This window comes from Phasianus colchicus, chromosome 6, assembly GCF_987193195.1.
Source record: "Phasianus colchicus chromosome 6, bPhaCol1.hap1.1, whole genome shotgun sequence".
Classification (NCBI taxonomy): domain Eukaryota; kingdom Metazoa; phylum Chordata; class Aves; order Galliformes; family Phasianidae; genus Phasianus; species Phasianus colchicus.
Window position 1 is genome coordinate 15,373,559 of NC_143441.1, and position 12,689 is coordinate 15,386,247.

Below are 12,689 nucleotides of genomic sequence, written 5' to 3' on the forward strand. Positions count from 1 at the left end.
GCGAAGCAGATATACTTTTATTCTTGAAAAATCAGAAATCACTAATGTGAATAAGTAATGACTACAGTAATTTTCTTGTCTGTGGTCACTTCCTGCACAGTTGCAGTTTTCCATTCTAACTGTGGCAGTTTATCAGTTGTTGGTATGGAGAGCTGTTTAATCAAAACATTGTTAAATGCCAGATACTGGAAAAAATGAAAAATGTATTTGTGAAAAGGGAGGGGCAATCATTTCTTTTTTCTTCACTTTGCTACTAGACCAGCTATCTTGACTATAGCTGCTGTCACTGGGTGAAAGGGTACTTGATTAGAGGAATGGCATATTCTTCTCACATGTTATTTAAAAAACAAACAAACAAACAACAAGCCCAAGTACCTCTCACTGCTATGTGGTTTCTGTAGTCAGCTGAGCTGCAGAATTTGGGTTTAATAAAAATTCTGTGCATTTATAAATTTAATAGCACGCTGCTCCTGAATACATTTGCCACTGAGAAAATGCCTGTTAGTAAAAGGTGTAAACATAATTGCTTCTGAAATCACAGAATCTTAGAATCTGTAGAGTTAGAAGGGACCCTTGCAGGTCATCTAGTCCAGCTCCCCTGCAATGAACAGGGACAGCCACAGCTAGATCAGGTTGTTCAGAGCCCTGTACAGCATGATCTTGAATATCTCCGGGGATGGGGCATCCACTTCTTTGGACAATCCATTCCTGTACCTCACCACTCTCACTGTAAAATACTTTTTTCTTATATCCAGCCTAAATCTCTCTTCTTTGAATTTGAAACCATTTCTCCTTGTCCTATCACATCAGACTCTGCTAAAGAGTCTGTCCCTTCTTCCTCACAGTCCCCTTTAGATACTGAAAGGCTGCTCTCAGGTCTCCCCAGAGCCTTCTGGATCATTTTTGTGGCCCTCCTCTGGATGCACTCCAACAGGTCTGTGTCTCTCCTGTACTGAGAACTTCACATTTGGATACATTATTTCAGGTTAGGCTTCACCACCGCAGAGCAAAGTGGTAGGATCGCTTTCCTTGCCCTGCAGCTCAGAAGCAGCTGGCTTTCTGGGCTATGAGAGCACATTGCTGGCTCATGTCCAGCCTGCCATCCACCTCCTGATAATTGAATATATTTTTCAAAAGATTGGTACAGTTCTTCAGACAGACAAAATAAGGAAAAAAATGCCTAATCATTGTGTCAGTCATCAGTTGGGTAGAAATGGTCTTGACTCAAGGCTCAGAGGCTCGCAGACATATGGTTTGAATTTTGAATGGTCCTGTGTGGAGCCTGTAGTTGGATTCCATGATCTTTGTCTCTTTCAACTCAGTGTATTCTGTGATTCAAGATGAGGCTCCTTCTAGAGTTGTGTTCTACAACTGTGCCCAACAAACCGGAGTTCCTTCTGCCAATTAAAACAGCAAGGGCTTGCTGAAATGCAGCTAGACACTGTGTCTCTGAGCAAGGCCTCATCATGTCCAGGAGCTCCAATTAGGTGGTTGTCAGTCTGCTTGTCTTGGGTCTCAGGAACACAGATTACAAGCCAGGATCTTGTCTCAGTGAATGAGGAAATATATGTCCTATGAGGATCTTTATGATCCTAGGAAAAGGAAAAACAAATTAAAATTCCTGATTGCCATTTCTCAGATCAGTGTATATTTAGGATTCCTGCTGAAATCTCAATGCATTTTGAAGCCACAATCATCTAACCTGATACACATGGTTATCACATGGGATACACATGGGTGGTGTGACAGGAGATGCCTATAGTTTTCAATACTCATCATTTTGGTACCTGGTTTCTGCTTCCTTCTCTGCTACTGAGTCTCTTCCAGGCAGGGTAATTGCCAGCTGAACTGCTTGCTGTCTGAACTTGTGTCCTGTGGTCTGGGCTCACAACTTGAATGCAGTAAATTGTGTCCACTCAGAGAAGCCCCAGACATCTCCCATTAGCTTACCAGCTCCCAGAGAGGAGTCACTTGATTATAAATTGCCACCTGCAAGCTGTTTGGAAGTGTTTGAACTGACTAATGCAGTTTTTGGCTACAGGAAATTTTGGGATGTGGATAGCAATCAGGTATTGTGACTTGGTAAAGATGTATTTCTGGTACGTTTCTTCCCATCCTCTATGTATATATGTTTAATGAATCAGGCTGAATCATTTGACATTCAGTGAAGCTTAGGCTCAAATCCTCAGTTCAGGAATTGGGCACCTTAAAAGATATGGAGTAAAGATAACAATACATTTCTGAGCAGTTCTGCCTGGCTGGCAGACATGCAGGTGGAAGCTCACCAGGAGACTGGAATAGGAGTGGATACCACATATACTTGTGTGAGCTATTTCTGGCACTGCTGTAAGTGGATCATGTTTTCACCTGCTCTCACTTATTTTAAAAGTATCGCTGGACTAAGCTATTCTTTATTATTATTTGGCTTTGTTTTTCTGTGGGATCATAAATACGTGACATGGTGAAAGCATCCACTCTGAGTGCAGCTGGATGTAGAGGGATTCTGCTGAACACAACACAAGATAGCTCTGTTTATGCAAACAGTGATACCCTGTACCAGATTTTTGACAAAGAATTGCATCTTTTTTCTTTCCTAAAGAGGAGAATTGGGACAGAAAAGCATTCTGGCAGTACCCGTGTGTGCATGTTGGAGGAAGGAAGAGTTTTTAAATCAAATATGTTTAAAGGGAAGGACCAAACCGTTCTTTCTGCAAGTAGGACTAACTGTGAGAAAACTTTGCTAAGTGCAGTTTCCAGTTTTGATTTCGTTTATTTGTCTTATGTAAATCTGAAATATGTGTACTGAAGTAACTGAAGCTTCACTGACTTAAACAACTGCAGCATTTACATCAAATGGCCTCCCTAACTCTTTGTGCTGCTGCAAGCAAATACAATTCATAATGGTACATGAGCTAATATGTGCATGGGGCATTCTTTTGTGGGTAGCGTGGGATACAGAGACTGTCAATCTAATTCTCACAAATGGAATTTTCTACAGCACATTGAAGTTAGCTAATTTCCCTTTAGTGGTACTGAAGAAAATTAGAGATGTCAGAAACTTATAATGAAAAAAACAAACCTTTTTGTTCCTATGTATTTAGGTGATATTCCTGTGATCTTTTTACAGTTCTCAGTTGAGGCATAAAGCTGACAATTCTTTAAGCCATTTCTATCTGCTCAAAAAGGCCAAATGCTAAGAGGCTCTGTTACTACAAAATTAGCCTTTCTCTTTCTGGTCCAAGGAACAGAAACAATATTTTATTTGGATTGTTGTTTCTCTAGGGAAATAATAACTTGTGCTTCCACCCTTTGAACCAGCTAGGGTTTTGATGTAACTTTCTGTTAAACTAACAGTGTTCAACAAAAAGCATTGGATTTACTATGTCTAACATTAGATGTGTTTACTGCATCTAACAGTAATGTGATGTGTTCGATCAGAGAGCTTTCCTTAGGCAACAGCTAGACGCAAAGCTAAATCAAATCAAAGCAGGAATCGAAGTATTTGATGGAAAGCCCTCAGCCTCTTTTCTCCCTCTCTTTCTGTAATTAATAGATTTTATTATTGTTCTAGTGAGTCTTCACTTGCTGAAAATAGCATTACCACATTGCCAAATGTATACTTCCTAGAAAAAAAAGCTGAAGTCCAAGCCTTCTATTTATTAATCTTTCTCCTTCATTAAAATATGTAATTTGTATCCAATACTGATTCTTTAAGAGTGCTAAGTTCATGTGTAGTAGTTTCTCGCACTTACGAGATTAAAATGTGCAATGCTTAGCATATCCAACAGGCCTGTTGTAGATGTCAGATAAATAATCTGTTGTATAAAAACAGTTACACTTTTTTAAATTGACACTTAATATGATTACATTTAATCATGAGGTAGGAGGAGGTATATTTTCCCAGTTACAAACATATTTACTGATTAAGTTGGCAAATAGTTAAACTTGACTGACTACTTGCAGGAAAAGAAATTCACTGTAAATGCTTTCATGGGTGTAGAAATAAACAGAAAGAAATCTGTGGTTAGTCAGATTCATATTTTGAAAATAATATCCTTTGCAAGAACAGCAGAAAGATAAAACCTGACTTGAAGCTTTGACAAGGGGTGGTTAAATGACTTTTATTTCTACAAAGCTGTTCCAATAAGATAACGTAAGAAGTAAACATACACACAGTAGTCAATAAACAGTAAGTTGGCTTCAGTGTGGCACAAGGGGTTTTTATGACACAGGCTCACGTTGGCAACTCCAAGCCAAGAACTTTGGTGTAACACAGAACAGTGAACGCAAGTCGACCTCTGCTAATGTAACTACAGAGAGATGCTATAGCACTTAGAATAATCCTGAATAGAGAAACTCAGGCCAACTGTTCAATTTCTTTATGCTTGTCACTAGTCTTGGCCAAAGCTAGGCTGAAGCCAGGTCTGACATAGAAGCTAGAAGTGCTAATGACATTTGGCTGCTTGACTATTCTGTTTGTGCTTGGAATTTTAATGACACGTCATAGATATGAGGAACTACATACACAACATACACAAGACACTGTAAAGAGAATCCTAGCAGCATGCTTTATTGGTTTGTAGGACCCTTTTACTGTGCTCATTGTCCGACAGACACTACACTCAAGGTCAAGTTTCTGGTTTTTTTTTCATTCCAATATTTTTATATTCCAGAAATGTATTGGTATATAAAAATAACCCATCACTGCTTCTCAATTTTGTTACCTTGTCGCCTTTCCATTTAAGGTGCTGTTGCATTTTTGTTTTAGGACAGCCTTTATTGGAGGAACAGTTAAGGACAGATGCTTTTGGATCCATGTGAAAGCAGCACACTGCTGGGAAGAAGACCAGGCACATCAAGTGCAGCATCAGAACACAAGACTTGGAAGAGATAGTTCTCTGATACAATAAAAACTACATTGCAGTCAAGCCCTGGAAGCCTGAAATTCTGGAAAGCTCTTGGTTAGTCACTGACATTCTGTGAATATCTGAAGAAGAAAGGGCTTTGCCCAGCTGGAAGGCATACCCTTCCATTGAAAGAGGTGATTCTAGATCTTGTTCCAGAAATAAGAAGGGTTTGAGGGCTTTCAGAACCAATTCTCAGTGGGCTGGCAGAACTCAGTGATGCCTTTCTTTGCAGCATGTGACTTTGCCCCAGAGCGCAAAGAGGGAGAGAACTTCACTGGTGTTGGATGGCTTTCTGAAGCTTTTTTTCTGATCACCGAAGGAGAAAGAAAAGTATATTCACACATTTTTAGAAGTGCATATGTCCTAAGACTGATATGCCTGTACTGCTACCATTACAGTGTCAGTAATAACTGCTAGAGCTTTGTCCTTTCAGCCTTCCTTGGCTCCCAGAACCATGTGTTGAATAGGAGCAAGGACAGATTTAACTGCTATCTGAACAGGCACAGGATGTTAATTTGGCAGCTTGACAGGCCTCCAATAGAACGGGATTTTTTATTCCTGTTGTACGTGATCTTACTATACTTTGCACATATACAGGGAAATGTAGCAATGGGTGGAAGGGACAGAAGGTCAGGATATTAACTGGTAATGCTTAAACAGCTTTTGTAGTTGCAAGAATGCATTCAACACTGTAAAACTGGGTGAGGCTGGGAAAGATAATTTAAACTATGTGGAATGGTATTATAATATGCTGATGTCTGTGAACCAGCTCAAATATTTGTCGAAGTCCATGTAGATATGGTGAAAAGATGCTAATTTGGCCTGTGACATTTTGATTTACTTGAACATATATTGAGTTAATAACAAAGAAGTTTGATAGTAACAAGTAAAAAAGAGACTAATAATAATAAATTTCAAAAGCTATAAATTCTTCCATATTAATTTATCTTAAAAATATGTGTATAAAATTAAAGAATATTTTCAGATATTGACTACATCTGTATCAGTAAGTTTGGTTTATGCACAGTACAGACAGATAAGGAGGGCAGTTACATGGTTCCATGAGTGCTGAGTTATCCATGGGCTGAGCAGCCACTGTTTTTGCAAGATGTCTGAATGCTGTCCAGTGAGTGCCTTGTCAAAACTCACTGATTGAGAAATTTGCTGGGGTGTGGGCACATGCCAAGCTGCATTACCAGAGCCAGTTGGCTGGACTATGGCAACTGGTGGTGTGTGTGGTCTGTGCTTACCCCAGCTGGGAATGGGAGGTGTTAGCTGAAGCTGCTTGCTGCGGGGCACCCTGCAGATGGGCTGACAGGCTGTCGGGTGCTATGGCACAGTGTCAGGTCACTTTCAGTGATCTTCTTGCCTCCTGATGTGCTTCTCACTGCAACTACTTGGCCCATTGCTACAGTCTGCTCTGCTGGGACTACCTTTGGATGAGATTGGTCTTTAAACTTCCTATTATTTCATAGAATCATAGCATGGCTTAGGGTGGAAAGGATCTTGAAGATCATCAAACTCCAACCCCCTGCCATGGGCAAGGTTGCCCCCCACCAGCACAGGCTGCCCAGGGCTCCATCCAACCCGGCCTTAACTTTTCCAGGAATGGGGCATCCACAGCTTCTCTGGACAGCCTATGCTGGGGCCCCACCACCATTTATTCCCTAGCCATCTGTATATACCAGATGCCTTCAAAAGAACAGAAACGTAGATTTCAGACGTAGTGAGAAATACATGTGCCATATAGTCACTTGAAACCTTTTCCTGCGTCCCTATCAGTGTCTGGGTTTAAGGTAAGAACACTGTTTGTTCTGTTGTTCATGAAGTCTATATCCCCTTTGCAGTGTGTGTTTGCAACTCCTTAATCTCCCTCAATGGGCACTGCTGACATGCCTCCTCCTTGGCCCTACGAAGCACGAGTGTCAACAGTGGAGGAGTATTACCACCTTGTTGAGCCCCTCTCTGCTTCAGACAGGAGTGCAGGCAGCATGATAGTCAGGAACTTGCTGTGTACTTGCTTAGCATGTTTCCCAGCAAAGCCTGGCTTTGCTCTCCATGCTGCAGAGACTACGTAGATGTTTCCTGTGGTGGGCTGTAAGAGGCAGTACAGGACAACAGGACTAAGAAATCCAAGAGTCCTTTCCCAGGCAGCAGTACGATGTTGAACTGGAGCTTTTGCATGGCAAGGCAGGCAGGAAATGGGTGCTGTAGGACAGAGTCAAGGCTCTGGTGGCTGGGATTTGCTCTTAGCAGCTTGGGTTCTGTAGTACGTGTGCAATCCGCTGTCAGAGTATCTCCAGAGAGTACTTGGTTTCTGCTGTCTTATTTTACTGTCTTATTTTAGTAACACAGTCTAGACTTTGTTACCAGGAATCATGCTGGGGCCTGTTAACAAAGGTAATTTGGGTTGGCAAAGATTTATAGTATGCATCTTGCTTGAGGACTGGAGCAAGGATAGAAAGAACGGCCTTTGACTTGCCCCAGCCTTACTGCTTGAAAAAACCATGCTGCTAGTGCTGAGTCACCTCCTTTCCATTCTGAGAGCTTGGAGTTCATGAGGAATCTCCTGGGTTAGTTCTAAATTCATGTAGAAACAGAAATGCATGGAAGGCACCAAGGCTCATGCCAGTACCATGTGCAGGGCTGCCATCAAGTCTGGAAAGCATGGACTGATTTTGTTAGGACCAGAGTTAAAGTGAGCTCAAGTTCAGAAGCTGTGTCTGGGATAAGGAGAGTGGAAGAGCAGCTCAGGCAGCGTGACAGACAAAGCACAACACATCTCTTGTATAGCAAGGCCTGCTGGCTTGGGACACGATGCTGCTGCTGAAAGCACTGGCAGCTGCAGTGGCTAGAGTGCCTTTTCATCATGTAGCCCTTTTTCTCTTTGCTGAGCATCATGACAATCCATATGTTTCCCTCCTTCAGGCTAGACAGTGAAAATCCAGACACAGTGAGCATATATAATGGCTAGTTTATGTAGCAGTGTCCAGGCCAGCAGTAACACAACTGTTCTGTACTTCACAATTTTTTATATTTTTTATTATTATTTTTTTTTTTTGCTATGAATCACTACAAGTATTGGCAATAGCAACAGGTATGGTCACTGAGGGTATTGTTATTGATATGCACAGCTCACTGTCTGAGAATGACTGCTTTTGCCCTTTACTGGATCTAGGATATGTCATTTTTATTACATCACGTCTCCAGCTTTGTTCTGTAGTTGTACAATATCTAGCACAGACACAGTTTGTGCTTCAGAGAGAACAGTCACATAAACAAGTCTTGCAAATGGGCAGGATAAGTAAACCCAAGGGATGCTTTTGATCCATGTTTATAGAAAATTGTCATGGCAGGTCAACAGTTTCACCCATGTTAATTGCAGGGAGACTGGAGGAAGAATATGATAGCTAAGGGAATGCTGATGGAAAGCTTCTGCTAAATGTGAGAAGCTGCAAGGGGAGAGCACAAGGTTCTTGTTTGAAGATTTAATAGTGGGTCAGAAGAGTCTGATGTGATGGTTGAACTGGAGATGAGACTAAAGGTTTATTTCTGCAACAGCTGATATACTGGGGGTGTGAGGTCCTCTCTATGAGGGACCAAGCCTGTGAAAACTTGACTTGGACTAATTTTCAACTGCCTTAACTCCCTGAGCTAGCTCACTCTACAACCACAGAAGCAGCTGTGCTAGCACAAGAGAGGAAAATGATAGCATGCAGAGGGGAGCAGGATTGCAGCAGCCAGATTCAGAGAAAACTACCCAACCAGGAGACCACAGAACAGCCTTCAGAGGCTAGGTGAGAAGTAATAGGTGCAAGGCAAGGAGTCTCACTACTTATGAGCATATTGCTATGAGCTCTGCAAACAGTTGACATGATCTTGTTTTCTGGGACTAGTTTTGGACAGAGTACTTCAGTGGTGGAAATAAATTGTTGTGCATACTCCCATATACAGCACAACTCAAAACCTGATAGTAGAAATAAGCTGCAGGACTGCAACTTGTCCCTGGCCTCAACATTTTGAGAGGGCAGTGATATAATAAGATACTTGAGATATCTTGGGTGTAGCTTTTTAGAAGGAAAAATCTTTTCTCTCTAGTTATGTAGCAGCCAGAAGTGTTTGATCACTGTTGTTCCTGCTCTGAGACACTGATGGAATTTATCATCACTGTCACAAAGCTGTCTTTTCACAGAGTACTCTTCATTCACACTATGGGACTTCTCCAGAAATACTATTGGCAAAATAATTTTATTTCAGCTAAAAACCGAAAAGAGAAGAAAGCCAGATATGTTTTCCAAAGCTAATCATTCTGGCTCTGGAAGGAATTGTTTTCTAAATAACATAAGTCCTTGCAGTCGGCTCTGAGCAGTGCCAGAGTTCTTCAGGGAGTTATTCTAAACTCTAGTCCTCAGCAAAGTAAGCTTTCCTACAGCCAAGTATTAGAGTTAACCTCCAAGCTTTATTTTTATCTACAGTTTTCTTGGCAAATCATGAAGATTATGTTTGGCATTTTATTTCTAGCTACAACCTTCTATCTTTGGTTTGTGTTACACTTTGCAGAGCTTAGAATTTATACAGGGTTTTGGGTGTGTGATATAGAATCTAATAAGTTTCTGTATGACCTACTTTAGAAGCTTAAACAAAGAAAGCCATATCCTGTGCTGGAAGATTTGAGCAGAGCTCTGCTGAACTGATGTTAGTATTGAATAAATGATGATTTTTAATATTGTTTTGTTTTTCTTTCAAATAGAACTGTAATAGAGAAGAAGGTGGAGAGCAAATTTATTATTGAAATGCGACACACCAGTAACACTGAAATATCTTGGAGAATGTAAGTACTAGGGGCCCTAACATTGTCATTATTGTATACACTTTGAGAAATCAAATCCTAGAAACTTTGTTTATACAGAGTTTTAGTATGCTAGAGTTCTGGGATGTGTTTCTCTGTAGCTATCATAATAATTTTATATTACAAAAAACAGTAAGTTTGCATAATGATAACAAGACTTTATGTTCTTATTGTACCTTGCAATGAGGGAACATAAAGTATGTTACAACTACTAGATTTCAAAACTAAATGTGCAAACCTGATTTCTGCATCTGCTGATGTAAATGGATATTTTACTCACAACTTTAGCAGCTCTCATTATGAGTGAAATTACCAAAAGCACTCAAATTCACATCATAGAGCTGAAGATAAAAATAGTTGTCTCTGTGTGCTTTTGCTTTGCCAGAACAATATAAATGAAAGGTTAAGACAAAAGCTAGCGGGGAGATAAAGTGGAATGTTAAACCAGTGATGGTGCCTGCTGCCTTCGAAATTCAGCAAGGTAGTGGCAGTTCTAAACTGGGAAGAGTCTCTGAAAGTTTGCTAAATAGTTCTATTTTAACTCCAGAAACTGGGAAGGAATAAAATAAGAACTATTTCTTGGCTGTGAATGGCCATTTCCTTAAAATACAAAGAAGAGAGAGAAAACTGGTAATTGTCTATATGGACAGTTTCTCTGAGAAGAAGCTATCAGAGTGCCACGCTAGCACACCAACATGGTTCTCAGTTCAGAAAGGCCTCACACACAGATCAGCTCAGATTGAAGGCAGAATACACTGTTATCTGTCTGAATTTGTCTATGTGAAGATATCTATTTTGTTTGTTTGGTTGTTTTTCCTACTCTGTTCATGTAGGATTTGCGAGGATATACTACTATTGCTTAGGGTATAACATAGACACACTGATACAGATGTGCTGAAGCCATGGTAGCCAAAATGACTTGTAAAGCTGCAAATCTTTAGTAAGGAAGACTTTTGCTCAGAGTATTTCTTGTCTGGGGAAGAATAAGAGAATGGTACACACGGTATTTGCCTTTTTCTATGCCTTCTACTTCCAGACCAAGGTATTCTTCTCTTAGACATATTAAGTATGTCTTTATTTTCAAGTATCTTTGAGTATTAGAATTATGAATATGAAAATTAAAAAGAAATACTTTCCAAGTTCAAATAAAACAGATGAAAGGCTGTGCAATAGTTAAGTGCTGTAAATAGGACCTTGAAAATGGATATACATTAAGTACAAGTGTAAATATGCATTTGAATAATGGGTAGAAATCATCAAAATCAACACTGTAAAAGTCACCTTAGCTTAGGGTGTTTTAGGTAATACTGCTGACATTTTGTATTTGTGGCAACATTCTTCTTTAAGTACCATAGAAACTTCCATTGTCCTAAAGATGACAATATCATTTGTTTCAAAAACTCTCTTATATCCATTCATGAAATGCTTAAACAAGGATAGTAGCGAACATTTATTACATTCTATTAGAGAAGACAGAATCTGAAAATTTGTATCAAAATCAGAGGGACTGGAAATTCACCTCTACCAGTGAGTCTGCTGACTTGAGACACTGCTTGCAGTTAGTATCACTGATAGGGAAATAGTGACCATGTCACTTTGGGTAATCCTATGAAAAAATGACTCAGTGTTTAGTGGTGGACAGAACAACTGGTGGAACGTTAGAAATTATTGGGAAAAGAATAGCAAGCAAAAAGAAGATACGGCTGTGTAAGTATTAGAAACCCACAGTTTCAACACTGTGCACAGCTGTGCCTCAGAGTACAGCGCAGCTGGAGGTATAGGAATTGGTTCAGTGCTACAGACTGAATTCTGTGCAGAGGAGAGTTTGTAGTGGCCAAGTTCCATCCGTCACCCCTGTCCTCAGGAAAAGCTAGTCACTTCATTGGAGGAATGAAATGACAGAGGTTTACAAGGTGAGGTGTGATATGTGGAAAGTTAACAAGAAATGGATACTGGCTGTTTCTTACAACTTAACTGGGAGCTCGTACTTTTTCAGTTACAAGGCAGTGAATTTAAAAACAAAAGGCAGTTGGCTCAGCAAAAATATAAATCAATTCAAATACAAGTCATGGTCGATTTGTATATTGGCGTTTCTTGAGCAGGGTGGTCTGGAGACAGCCTTCAGGGTAAGAAATCCCTGCACTGGCTACTGAGAACTGGAAGGATGTGTCAGGGAATGATTATACTAGAACTGTTTTATTTCCTACGTACATGTGTCTTCAGCCTCTGCTTTGGGCTGTTATCCGAAGCAGAATATGGAACGTAAAGAACCATGATTTGATCCAGCAGTTGTTACCATGGTAATTTTCTTCTTGGAGGTACCCTGAACAATGAACCCAAACCAGGCATGTGTCCTACATGATATCATGGGTACCTGATGGAGGAGCACTGGTTTAGTACTTCAAGTTGGGAATACTTTAGGGAACACAGCTGTGAACAACGTAAGCGTGAGTTCGGTAAGAAAGCTGACTTGAAATGAGGTCTTGAGGTAGTTTCAAGAGAGGTTCCTATTTTTGTTCAAGTTTGACTGTTTGAAGTCTAAATTCTTACATATGAGCAAAGAACCTAGATTTTCTTAATTTTTTTTGTATGTGCAGTAACTCATTTGGCATACCTGTCAATCTGTTCACTAATGTATGATAGAGTTATAAAGTATTTCAGGACAGGTAGTCCAGTTTAAAAGACGTAAGTAATTACTGATGCCTTGTAAATCTCTTCCTAATAATCCACTTCTCTATTCTTCTTGCTTCCAAGTATTTTTTCTTTCCTTATTTATTTCATAAGTTATCTAATATCTGATTTTAAAAAGTCACATGGAATGAATTCCCGACTTAATATTTTGTATGAAGCCTTCTTCTATGGAACGTGAACAGAACCATCACAAACATTTTTTGTCTTTCAACAAATCTTTTTTTGTATCAGATAGGAATTTG

At 40.0% G+C, this 12,689-nt stretch overlaps 1 long non-coding RNA gene across 2 annotated transcripts in view; it reads left to right on the plus strand.

The window, feature by feature from the left end:
- The window catches only part of LOC149917449 (uncharacterized), a 64,559-nt gene that overhangs the window by 48,192 nt on the left and 3,678 nt on the right, over window positions 1–12,689 (plus strand). For both annotated transcript variants that reach the window (XR_016467447.1, XR_016467446.1), the window contains exons 2-3: window positions 4,769–4,961; window positions 9,658–9,738. This is a non-coding gene — a long non-coding RNA (uncharacterized LOC149917449). The remainder of the gene's footprint in view (window positions 1–4,768; window positions 4,962–9,657; window positions 9,739–12,689) is intronic.